A 12,914-nucleotide genomic window follows, 5' to 3' on the forward strand; every position below is an offset into this window, starting at 1 on the left:
AAGCAAATGAGAAGGCCTTTAAAAAATACAAGGTTGAGGGATCATCATCAACATTCTGACTTTATAAAGAATACAACAAGAAATGTAAGGGTGCAATAAGGATGGCTAAGATAGAACATGAAAGACACAGAGGAGGAGAGCAAAAAAAATCCCAAGAAATTCTTTAAGTATGTAAACAGTAAAAAAGGGAGGACAGACCATATTGGCCCCATAAAGAATGAGGAAGGACATCTGGTTACAAAGGATGGGGAGATGACGAAGGTATTGAATTTATTCTTCTCCTAAGTCTTCATGAGGGAATCGGGGGGCTTTAGTAAGCAAAACATGCAGTGTTTATCCTCATGACACATCACAGGAAGCACCTCCATGGTTAACAGAGGACAGAATTAAAATTTGACTTGGGAAACTTAACATTAATAAATCACTGGGACCAAGTGGCTTGCACCCGAGAGTACTTAGGGAACTCAGTCAAGTAATTGCCAGACCATTGTTCCTAATTTTTACTGACAGTCTACTGACTGGAATGGTACCAGCTGATTGGAGAAAAGCCAATGTAGCACCAATATTTAAAAAGGGCCCAAAATACATTCCTGGGAATTACAGACCAGTTAGCCTAACATCAATGGTATGTTAACTCTTGGAGGGGATGATAAGGGACTATATACAAAATTTTAGTAATGAGAACGGTATCATTAGCAGTAATCAGCATGGATTCGTGAAGAATCCTTCTTGCCAAACCAATCTATTAACCTCGTATGAGGAGGTGAGTTGCCATCTAGATAAAGGAAGGCCCGTAGATGTGGTGTAGCTGGATTTTGCAAAAGAATTTGACACAGTTCCCCATAAACGTTTACTGTACAAAATAAGGACCATTGGCATGGACCATAGGGTGAGTACATAGGTTGAAAACTGGCTACAAGGACGAGTTCAGAGGGTGGTGATAAAGGGGGAGTACTCAGAATGATCAGGGGTGGGTAGTGGGTTCCCCCAGGGTTCTGTGCTGGGACCAATCCTGTTTAATTTGTTCATAAACGACCTGGAGGATGGGGTAAACAGTTCAATCTCTGTATTTGCAGACGGCACTAAGCTAAGCAGGGCAATAACTTCTCCGCAGGATGTGGAAACCTTGCAAAAAGATCTGAACAAATTAATGGGGTGGGCAACTACATGGCAAATGAGGTTCAATGTAGAAAAATTTTAAATAATGCATTTGGGTGGCAAAAATATGAATGCAATCTATACACTAGGGGGGGAGAACCTCTGGGGGAATCTAGGATGGAAAAGGACCTGGGGGTCCTAGTAGATGATGGGCTCAGCAATGGCATGCTATGCCAAGCTGCTGCTAACAAAGCAAACAGAATATTGGCATGCGTTAAAAAGGGGATTAATTCCAGAGATAAAATGATAATTCTCCCGCTCTACAAGACTCTGGTCCGGCCGCACCTAGCGTATGCTATCCAGTTCTGGGCACCAGTCCTCAGGAAGTATGTACTCGAAATGGAGCAAGTACAAAGAAGGGCAACAAAGCTAATAAAGGGTCTGGAGGATATTAGTTATGAGGAAAGGTTGCGAGCACTGAACTTATTCTCTCTGGAGAAGAGACGTTTGAGAGGGGATATGATTTCAATTTACAAATACCGTACTGGTGACCCCACAATAGGGATAACACTTTTTTTGCGGAAGGGAGTTTAACAAGACTTGTGGCCACTCATTAAAATTAGAAGAAAAGAGGTTTAACCTTAAACTACGTAGAGGGTTCTTTACTGTAAGAGCGGCAAGGATGTGGAATTCCCTTCCACAGGCGGTGGTCTCAGCGGGGGGGGGCATCGATAGTTTCAAGAAACTATTAGATAAGCACCTGAATGACCACAACATACAGAGATATACAATGTAATACTGACATATAATCATACACATAGGTTGGACTTGATGGACTTGTGTCTTTTTTTTACCTCACCTATTATGTAACCTACTATGTAACTGTGTAAACAGGTGACCAAGAACCCTATGGTGACCTTTAGGGATCAGCAGGCATTACTTGCACCTGGGGATGATATCATGAGTTTACCACAAAGAAAACACCAAACAAAAGGAGTTTTCTTCAAAAAGGAGGTAACTATAGTGAAAACTACTGCTCTCCTTCCGATAACACTGTCACTGCATGTAGCACTTGGTCCTGTTGGAATACGTTCTGTGGAATAATCAGACAGTTCCTACCCCCATCCCTCATCTGACTTCATTGCAAGAGGGGAGACAGGTTTGTGAGTGACATTTCTGGTCTCTGGTGGCAGGAGCTGCTCTGGAGATCAGCGCTGCCATTCATGAAAAAAAAAGTGTCACACAGACTGCGGCGCTGTTGTTACACAAAAAAAAGTCACACAGATCTGCAGTTGCTTGTATACATACAAAGCTCTGGATGATGGATCGCACAGCCATGCAGCGCTGAATGATCTTTCACATTTATGAATGCTGCTAGGCTGTGTCATACACGGCACCAATCCCGTCATTGTTCATTCATAAAAGTGAAAGATCAAAGCGAACTACGGGGCTGGGTGATCTATCAGCTGGGACTGTGTATGAGTACAAGAAGACAACAGATAGACACACAAAGCCGCATAGCTGAGCAATCTTTATTATAATGCACAATCAGTGCTGCCAGGGTTGCACTGATTTTTCATTCATAATAACTAAAAAACAGTAATTTAAGATAGGGGCAGGGCTTAGCTCTGGCTGTACCTCCCTTCACAGGAACACCCATAATTTGGGTTTAAGAAAGAGGTGGAGTTACAGCCGAAAAAGAGGGGCTTTTAATCTCTGATGGGGCCACTGATCCAAACAGGACCAAGTGCTATATGCAGATTAAATACATTAAAAAAAAATGATTAAAAGTTTGTCTTTAGAACCTAGAATGTGTTTTATACAGCGTACTTCCTAGAGTCCTTTCGCATGTAGCTGCTTGTACATGCTGTCAGTTTGATAGCCAAAGTATTGATTTCTTTACTAAAGCTGCTATGGCATCATGTATTTAATACAATTGCTGATCTGCTCCTGAAGTGCTTGCTGTCTGTAAGAAGGAAGTGAGAGCTGTTTTACATACAGTACTGTATATGTGATCTATAAATGACTCAGATATTATTGAGGCCAGGGGATTAGAGTGACAGCCAAATAATAATCATTTTTAGAGAGGTCAACAGAACCTATACATTTTTGTCAGTACAGGTTACCTTAAGAAACATACAGCAGTTGATTGTTTCTTTAAAATAATTACGGTACATACAATTAGGAAAAAATTACTAATGAGTAAACATGTATCACTTTTTTGGTACTTGATATGCACCAGCTCTTATATAAGGGTACATATTCAGCAATGCTGATAAACACTAGTGCAAAGGATAACAGAAGCCTAGATTTGTATGCAAAGGAACTCCCATTTTTACTCAGGCAAGATTTTTGCACCAGTAACGATCGTGTTTCTTTTTTTAATACAACCTGTCACATTTTGCTAAAAGGCCAACTCTTCTCATTTATGAGCATATACTAATAATAACAGGATACCCTGATGATTTCTCTATACATCAAAGCACTGTACATCCTCCATCAGTATGAGCTGCAAAGCTAGACTCATTGCTAGTTCACTGTCAGTGCAATGAACCGTAAAAGGAAGGAGTGTGGGTGGAGGCAACCCTGACAAAATTCATCATCCTTACTAGAGGAAACATCTAGTGAAGGAGTTAATGTCAGCTGTACTTTTACAACCGGCTCAACAATGACTTCTTTCTGTACACAATGCCTCGAGCTTAGTATAACACTGCTGTGCATGTAATTGTATACTTAGAGGAACTATAGTGTAGTGTGCAAATTGATGAAACTGAAATAACCAAAACAGAAATAGAAGATGATGGTTTAATAAATAATCTGAGCTCTAAAAAAAATCACATTGTGTGACTGTTTATTAAGCAGGACAGGTTCCCCGGAGTGAGAAAAATCTGTGAACAATTACAGACAACAGAGACCTAGGAGAACTTCTCCAAATATCATCTATGTTCCTCCTGATGAGCTGGCCTTGAAGGCATGCCTTTCTCACCACTCTGCATAGGCTAATTATGAAATGGCACTCAAGGCAGCCATTCTTGTTTAGGGACCTAGCTGCAGAAATAGATTTCTGAACATGGTTGGATAATGCCTACGCGTCTTAAAAAACTCTTATGCCCCGTACACACAGTCGGACTTTGTTCGGACATTCCGACAACAAAATCCTAGGGTTTTTTCCAACGGATGTTGGCTCAAACTTGTCTTGCATACACACGGTCACACAAAGTTGTCGGTAAATCCGATCGTTCTGAACGCGGTGACGTAAAACACGTACGTTGGGACTATAAACGGGGCAGTGGCCAATAGCTTCCATCTCTTTATTTATTCTGAGCATGCGTGGCACTTTGTCCGTCGGATTTGTGTACACACGATCGGAATTTCCGACAACGGATTTTGTTGTCGGAAAATTTTATATCCTGCTCTCAAACTTTGTGTGTTGGAAAATCCAATGGAAAATGTGTGATGGAGCCCACACACGGTCGGAATTTCCGCCAACAAGGTCCTATCACACATTTTCCGTCGGAAAATCCGACCGTGTGTACGGGGCATTATAGGTTGGATTTCTTCATGGTCAACATAGGTCACGGCCTTGGGTAGCAGAACTGCCAGTGGCGACCTTTCCACAGTTCATGTTAATGAATATCAGTAACACAACTCTATGTATAATGAACATTTCCAGACTGCCCCCCTTCCTACCAAAACAATCCAGCCTAGTCCTCTTTGTAGTCTGGCAATTTTACCTACAGGTCACCCACTCTGAGCCATACACCTAGAACTAAACTGCTAGCAGCATGGGGCATCAGTTTGTTCTGTTCTTCTAGTGGTCCAATTCAGAGGTACTAATACAAAGTGGACCAATAGCCCATTTCAACTTATTGCCCAACCTTGGAGATTTCTGTGTAATTATGACATCTGAACTTATTGGTGTGTTACTAAAACTTGCCTAGGGAAGCAACAAGTATACAGTTATCTTTGCTCACTTATATCTGTATTGTTAATATACATCTTAGGAAGGACTGCCTGAGGGTAGCTGTGGGAATAAAACTGATTTTTACACAGCGGCCACAGGATAAGAGCTATCACTGGGCTGTGGCAGACAAGTCTGGATGTTGACTGAATAAAAATGGTGCTGGCTGTCTGGGAAGAAAGGATGATGAAGACATTTCCGGGGGGCATTCCGTGGTCTCATTGAAAGGAAAAAATATGTGAAAATGTTATACATCCACATAACGTGGCATGTGTGCCCATACATACAATATTTTTCTGAGACAATGTGCAGAAACACAGTGGTGATAAATTATTCAGTATGCACTATGCAGTGTCTTTAAGAATCAATTGCATACTTCTGTTAAATGCAAAATGGTGTGATAGATGTATTCATATTAAAATACTTTCTGTCTTAATAAGGCATTATGGTGCTTCATATACTGTATATTCCATTTCGAATATAATGTATTTATTTATTTAGTACAGGTATTTAACCCTGCATAATTTATGCAGGGTTTTACATTTTAAACATTCTTATTAGCCATTAGTCCCTGAGCTCAAGGAGCTTACAATCTAAGCTTCCTACCTTACATTCATACATAAAAATACTAGGGTCAATTTAGACAGGAGCCTATTAACCTACCAGCATGTCTTTGGAATATTATGTAACAATCATTTTTATAAACATTTAATAAATTTCATGTAATACCAAATATTTGTTTTTTTAGTTTTGGATTGAGTAAGTAATGTTTGAGATCCATTTCTGGATTTTTTTCTGTTGATGTCACATTGGGGAGATTTCCCTTTACTTCCTGTCCTGGAAACACTGCAGAAAGTAACATGAGATCTCTCTAGACCAAGGGGATACCCCCTTCCCTTTAAAAAGTTTTCTCCATAATAGGATTCCCCATTGTAAGATTTGAAAAAAAAGAAAAAAAAAATGTTGATTTTACATACGCATTAAACATTACTGGCACCTCTGCTGTTATTTACTGTAACTATTATATTCCAATATATTAAATTAAACAGAAGTACAAAAAATTCCTCCTTAGTGAGTCACCCTTTGTAATCAAGAAGCTGGAAGTGGAACAGTTTTTAAATCATGTTTTTATTAGGGAAGTGCTAGTAGATGATTTTATCATCATTACAATTACAGTATGTGGATGGTAATAGTTATGTATAGTTCTCTCATGAAATCTCACGTAGCATGCCATGATTGGATACTGGGAATTTCCAGTCTACACTTCCACCATTAGTAAAGTCATTGTGAATGCGTCTTACTTCTGCCATCTATATAACCATGGGCATCTTCAGGAAGTTTCCCGGGGGGCGGCAAAATTCTTACTAAACCATAAAATCCAGGGGACTTTTCTTGAGGGCAGTGAATGTAAATAGCACATTTGTTTAGCATAAATAATGAAATAATGGAAATTACAATGCAAAATTTTACAATAAACACACCAGTGATACTGTATATATCAATAACATGCTAAAGTACTAGTGAAAAGGGAATATATATATATATATATATATATATATATATATATATATATATATATATATATATATATATAAAATATATATAATATATATATATATATATATATATATATATATAAATATATATATATATATATATATATATATATATATATTTATGGTTGAAGCCCTATGGCCGATACGGATATTTACAACATAGACTTACCATAAGACTTACAACATGAAATGGACCTGAAGTGTGCCCTGGTCTGATGGACGATATGCCAAAATAAGGGGGCATACCCAAGATTAGAAATGAATATTTTGTGAAGAGAAATTAATTTGAGAAATGCCCTGAAAAGGGGATGGGAGGTTGGGTATCCCGCACAGGAAACCGACAAAGACCATAGGCGAGCGGGATGGTTAAATACCCCCTGGGCTCCTCTCATAAATTCAGGCCACCATACTGGCCTTCTTACTTATGGTTGAAGCACTATGGCCGATACAGATATGAACAACATAGACTTACCATAAGACTTACTGCAAGTAAACTCGCTAGGCTGCAAGAACCCGTAGTAAGCTAGGTAGATGGCCGCTTGTATGACCAGGCTGGGGAGAAGGCCAAACGGCGAACTAGCAAGGATAGTAGATATGTCTCGCAAGATGGCATTTGTTATAGGCAGACGTTTGGCATTGCTCATGGATTGTCATTTTGGATGCCGCGTAAGACAGCTCGGATCGCATGGTATGCGACTAAAGATGGTTTTGGGGGATCTGGTAAGGCCGGAACACCGGCTAAGTATATTTAGTAGTATCTCTGGAGGCCATCCATGGTCCTGTAAACCAATAGGAGCCAAAAATTGCAGCAAAGCCTGTGGAGGCTGCGGCATCTGTCACTACCTGGGGTGATAGGGGCGATATTGATGGTATAAACATTGATATACCGTTCCACGTAGTACGGAAACCTTCCTACATTGATAAGTCCGCTACTGCCGCGGTGTCTAAATAAGGATCTGATCTGGGTTATGTGTCTGGGAGAGGAAGACCAGGAGGCGTGACACAAAGCTCGACCCTGGGGAATGACCCGTATTGCAAAAGTGAGCATTCCCAAGAGACTGAAGCTGCTTCTTAGTACACCCTAGTGTATGGGTGAAGTCTTGGGGAACTGACCTGATGGGGGTCAGCTTGTCGAGGGGGAGGCTGGCCTGCATGGAGTTGTTAGTTCGAAAGAGGTTAATGTAGACCTCGGGTCCGGATTATTGATTTTTGGCGATCGCAAGCTGAAGGACATATTGGTTTTAAAAGCAAGTCAGGTGGTGTCTATATAGTACCTGGCTGCCAATGCCACTAAAGATGAATTCGCTAGGCTGTAGAAAACCGTAAAGGGCCAGGTAGATGGCCACTTGGATGACTAGACTGGGGAACGTGCGAGGATTTTTGACATGTCCCTAAAGATGGCAGTTGTGATGGGCAAGCGTTTGCCGTTGGCTATGGGCTGATGCTTCTGGATACCACGTAGAAGGGATCTTACTGTATGTACCGTAAACACAGACGGCTCTCCGGAGTCCTATAAGGACAGGAAATGCTGAATGATGGCTAGGTATAGCCTGATAGTGTTACTAGAAGAAGCCAGCTGCGTGTGGCAATACGATACCTGGTGCCGGATGGAAGCTGAACTCAACTGTCCTAAGGGAGAAATGACAGACAGAAAACGGTGAGTGGCTTGTATGAAAAAGCCACTGGAGACAATTGGCCAATTAAGTGCCACTGAAAATGTTGTGTGGCTGTTTGTGTGCCACTGGGAATGTGCTTGCAACGATTGCAAGAAGGTATGCTAAGTTGCGTGCCTTGCAACGATTGCAAGAGTTGTGCTTAAATGTGTGCTTGCAACGATTGCAAAGGAGTTTATGTCACTGGTGATGTGTTTGTAGTGACTGTGAGCAGTTCGCATTATTGCATGTGGTTGCAAAGACTGCAAGAGTCGTGCTTGAATGTGTGTTTGCAATGATTGCAAGGAGTTATGCTTGTATGCGTGCTTGCAACGATTGCAAGAAGTTGTGATTGGATGTGTGCTTGCAACGATTTCAAGAAGTTGTGATTGGACGTGTGCTTGCAACGATTGCAAGAAGTTATGTTTGGATGCGTGCTTGCAACAATTGCAAGAAGTTTATGCTTGGACGTGTGCTTGCACCGATTGCAAGAAGTTATGCTTGGATGTGTGCTTGCAACGATTGCAGGGAGTTATGCTTGGATGCGTGCTTGCAACAATTGCAAGAAGTTGTGACTGGATGTGTGCTTGCAACGGTTGCAAGAAGTTATGTTTGGATGCGTGCTTGCAAAGATAACAGGGAGTTAGGCTTGGATGCTTGCTTGCAACGATTGCAAGAAGTTGTGCTTGGATGCATGCTTGGAACAATTGCAGGGAGTTATGCTTGGATGCGTGCTTGCAACGATTGCAAGAAGTTGTGATTGGATGCGTGCTTACAATGATTGCAAGAAGTTGTGCCTGGATGCGGGCTTGCAATGTTTGCAAGAAGTTATGCTTGGATGCGTTCTCGCTATGATTGCAAGAATTTATGCTTGGATGCGTTCTCGCAATGATTGCAAGAAGTTATGCTTGGATGCGTGCTTGCAACGATTGCAAGAAGTTGTGCTTGGATGTGTGCTTGCAACGATTGCAGGGAGTTATGCTTGGATGCGTGCTTGCAACGATTGCAGAGAGTTATGCTTGGATACGTGTTTGCAACGATTGCAAAAAGTTGTGATTGGATGTGTATGAAGTTAATCCGATATGAATCGGCTGTAAAGTGTATGAAATGAATCCGATACGAATCGGTTATATGAAATGAATCTGATACAAACTGGTTGTAGAGTGTATGAAATTAATCCGATATAAAGCAGACTGTGGAGAGTATGAAATGGATCTGATGTGAATCGCTGTGCCATCGACGTGACTGGATTTGAATCGGGCTATAGCGTGTATGAAATGAAACCGATACGAATCATTTGTAAATTGTATGCAATGAATCCTGATATGAATTGGTTGTAAAGTGTATGAAATGAAACCAACATGAATTGGATTGTGCGACTATAAGGGGAAGTAGCAGTGAGGCGAAGGTTTTAACGAATGAATCGAGACTCTGACTGAACTTCGAAGGAAGACGGGGTGTGTTTGTTTTTTTTGTGTCGTAGAGGCGTCAGAGGTCGAACATCCATGGAGCCGTGTTTAAGAAAATAGAGAATGCACGAAGGATTCAATATGAAGTGACTGCCGGACCTGGGGGGAATGACAGGCAACATAGGAACAAAACCTGTAAGGCTGAAATGATGGGTGCGAATCGATGTGTTGTTGGCTTGAGTGGATTCAACTCAAGCGACAAGTGTGTGAAATGAAATGAGTGAAATGTTTTGCCATGATATAGGCACGAATCGGTATGCCGTGACTGCGACAAACAATGAGTCGGACTGTGGAGCACATAATGAAATGAGGCCAAGACAACTGGGGCGTGCCGGGACGAATCGGTGCATCTCGGATGCTACTGGATTTGAATTAGGGCGCGGTACGTGACAGTGAAATGAGAGAAATGATTTGCCATGACAGAGGCACGAATCGATGTGTCGCGACTGCGACAAGCAACAAATCAAACAGTGGAGCAGAGAATGAAATGAGGCCAAGCCTACTAGGGCACACCGGAACAAATCGATGCATCGTGGATGCCACTGGATTTGAATCGGAGAGCGGTACGTGACAGTTAAATTAATGAAATGATTGCCATGACAGAGGCATGAATCGATCATGCCACGACTGCGACTGACAACGAACCGGACTCTGGAGCATGTACTGAAATGAGGCCAAACAACTAGGGCACGCCGGAACCTATCAGCACCACCTATCAGTGCTCATTAATGCCACCTAACAGCGTCCATCCGTGCCACCTATCAGTACTCTTCAATGCTGCCCATCAGTGCCCATCAGTACTGCCTGAGTTCTGCCTATCAGTGTTCTTCAGTGTCCATCAGTGCAGCCTATGAGTGCCCATCAATGCCTCCTATCAGTGCAGCCTATTAGTGCAGCCTATCAGTGCCCCCTTTCAGTGCTCATCAGTGCCTCCTATCAGTACTCATCAGTGCCTCCTATCAGTGCCCACCAGTGCCTCCCATCAGTGCCCCCTATCAGTGCTCATCAGTCAATTCTATCAGTGCCTCCTATCAGTGCCCACCAGTGCCTCCCATCGGTGCCCCCTATCAGTGCCCTCTAGTGCCTTCTCAGTGCCCCCTTATTAGTGTCCCCTATCAATGCCCCCTATCAGTGCCCCCTAGTGCCTTCTCAGTGCTACCCATCAGTGCCCCCTAGTGCCTTCTCAGTGTCCCCTATCAGTGCCCCCTTTCAGTGTCCCCTATCAGTGCCCCCTAGTGCCTTCTCAGTGCACCCTATCAGTGCCTCCCTTCAGTGCTCATCAGTAAATCCTATCAGTGCCTCCCATCGGTGCCCCCTATCAGTGTCCCCTATCAGTGCCCCCTATCAGTATCTGTGCCTTCTATCAGTGTCTTCTGTGCCCCCTATCAGTGCCCCCTATCTGTGGCCCCTATCAGTGCCCCCCTATCAATGTCCCCTATCAGCGTCCCTTATCAGAGCCTTCTATCAGTGTCCCCTATCGGTGCCCCCTATCAGTGTCCCCTATCAGCACCTTCTATCAGTGTCCTCTATCGGTGTCCATCAGTGTCCCCTATCAGTGCCCATCAGTGTCCTCTATCGGTGTCCATCAGTGTCCCCTATCAGTGCCCATCACTGTCCTCTTTCAGTGTCCATCAGTGTCCCCTATCAGTGCCCATCAGTGTCCTCTATCAGTGTCCATCAGTGTCCTCTATCAGTGCCCATCAGTGTCCTCTTTCAGTGTCCATCAGTGTCCCCTGTCCTCTGTCTTGTCAGGACAGCACAGCTCTGAGCGGAGAGCGTTTCTCTCATGTTACAGTAGCAGAGACACCGGCATTGTCTGTTTTATTTCCCACTCCGTCCATCCTCTCTCGCACGGGATGACACAGGACACACAGCTGATCTGCTCTCTGCTCTCCCTTCTCCCCCCTTCCCTCTCCTGTTTGCTCCATGGGAAATGTGAGCTTGTTAGCTTCACACTTGACTGCCCGCGGAGCACACAGGAGAGGGAAGGGGGCAGAAGGGAGAGCTATGTGTCCTGTGTCATCCCGTGCGAGAGAGGACGGATGGAGTGGGAAATAAAACTTTCAATGCCGGTGTCTCTGTGCTGCTGTTACATGAGAGAAACGCTCTCCACTCAGGGCCCTGTGAATAGCAACCCTGTTGGGGGCCCCCCCACAGTGATGGAGTGCCAGGGCCTTGTCACAAATGCGACTGTTGCGACCCTAGTAAATTCGCCCCTGCTCCCCTCTTGTTGCCTATAACAACCAATCAGCTTGCAAGTGTCATTTTGGTAGTGCAGAGTTGAACTCATATACTGTACAAACCATTTTGTTTAGTGGACTGTCAAAATATGATTTTCTAACAGTACTGTAGCTAGGGTTGGCTTTTACTGATAGATAGACTTTCTCTTGCTGATGTCATTTATGTGACCAAAAAAAGGGTTGGTTATGTGTTCCGGGTCACTGTGAGCAGCTATCAAATGTGAATGCTCATCTTTCTTAAGCTAAAGCTTTAGGTTCCGTTCACACTTGAAAAGGTGCCTGCACTATTTTGGCATGACTTTTGATGTGACTTTGATCCATAGAATGTAAAGTCGGATCAAAAGCGCACCAAAAGTTGCCCCAAAGTCGCACTGGAATCATGCAACTTTGGAGACACTCTAATGTGAATGGGGCCTAAAAGGATCAGAAAACCTATGCAGTGGGCCCCAAATAGATCTCTATCAGAGGTATATAAACACATTCAATCCCATGCCAAAAACCACACAAATTTACTGCAGCCTTTTACCATCAGTCATGGTTACATAATCCTAGTAAACACAGGCTGAATGTTGGGCGACATCGGCCAGTTCAATAAAAAACGGCCGACATGTGGCACATGTGTATGGCAGCTGGTCTGGCTTCTGTCGGATAAGTATGCTGGAAAACCAGCAGCTGACTGGCTCCCAGCCAATGACTGACAGTGCTGACCAGAGTGTTGTGGCAGGGGGGCCGTCCCCCTGTCAGAACACAATAGCTTAGCAGGGGAGATCACTGTACTAACATAGGATTTTTAGTACAGCGGCTCCAATCTGAGCTGTCAGGTTTTTTTTTCATTAAAAAAAAATAGTAGTGTGTACTAGGCTTTAGTTTGTAGATAATTAGACAAAGTTGATTAAAAAAACATAATTATATTAGACAACTTTCATAGCTGAACTCCA

The 12,914-nt window shown here is 43.0% G+C and overlaps 1 protein-coding gene across 4 annotated transcripts in view; it reads left to right on the top strand.

Moving 5' to 3' along the window:
- Nucleotides 1–12,914, top strand: part of ARHGAP9 (Rho GTPase activating protein 9) — a 212,908-nt gene that overhangs the window by 3,123 nt on the left and 196,871 nt on the right. Inside the window, exon 1 of one of the 4 annotated variants that reach the window (XM_073613795.1) lies at nucleotides 2,096–2,112. The exons of the other annotated variants lie outside the window; for them this stretch is intronic. The gene's annotated coding sequence lies outside the window, so the exon portion shown is untranslated. Of the gene's footprint in view, nucleotides 1–2,095; nucleotides 2,113–12,914 lie in introns of those variants that run through there. 4 annotated transcript variants of the gene reach the window in all.

Source organism: Aquarana catesbeiana, linkage group LG02, assembly GCF_042186555.1.
Source record: "Aquarana catesbeiana isolate 2022-GZ linkage group LG02, ASM4218655v1, whole genome shotgun sequence".
NCBI lineage: Eukaryota > Metazoa > Chordata > Amphibia > Anura > Ranidae > Aquarana > Aquarana catesbeiana.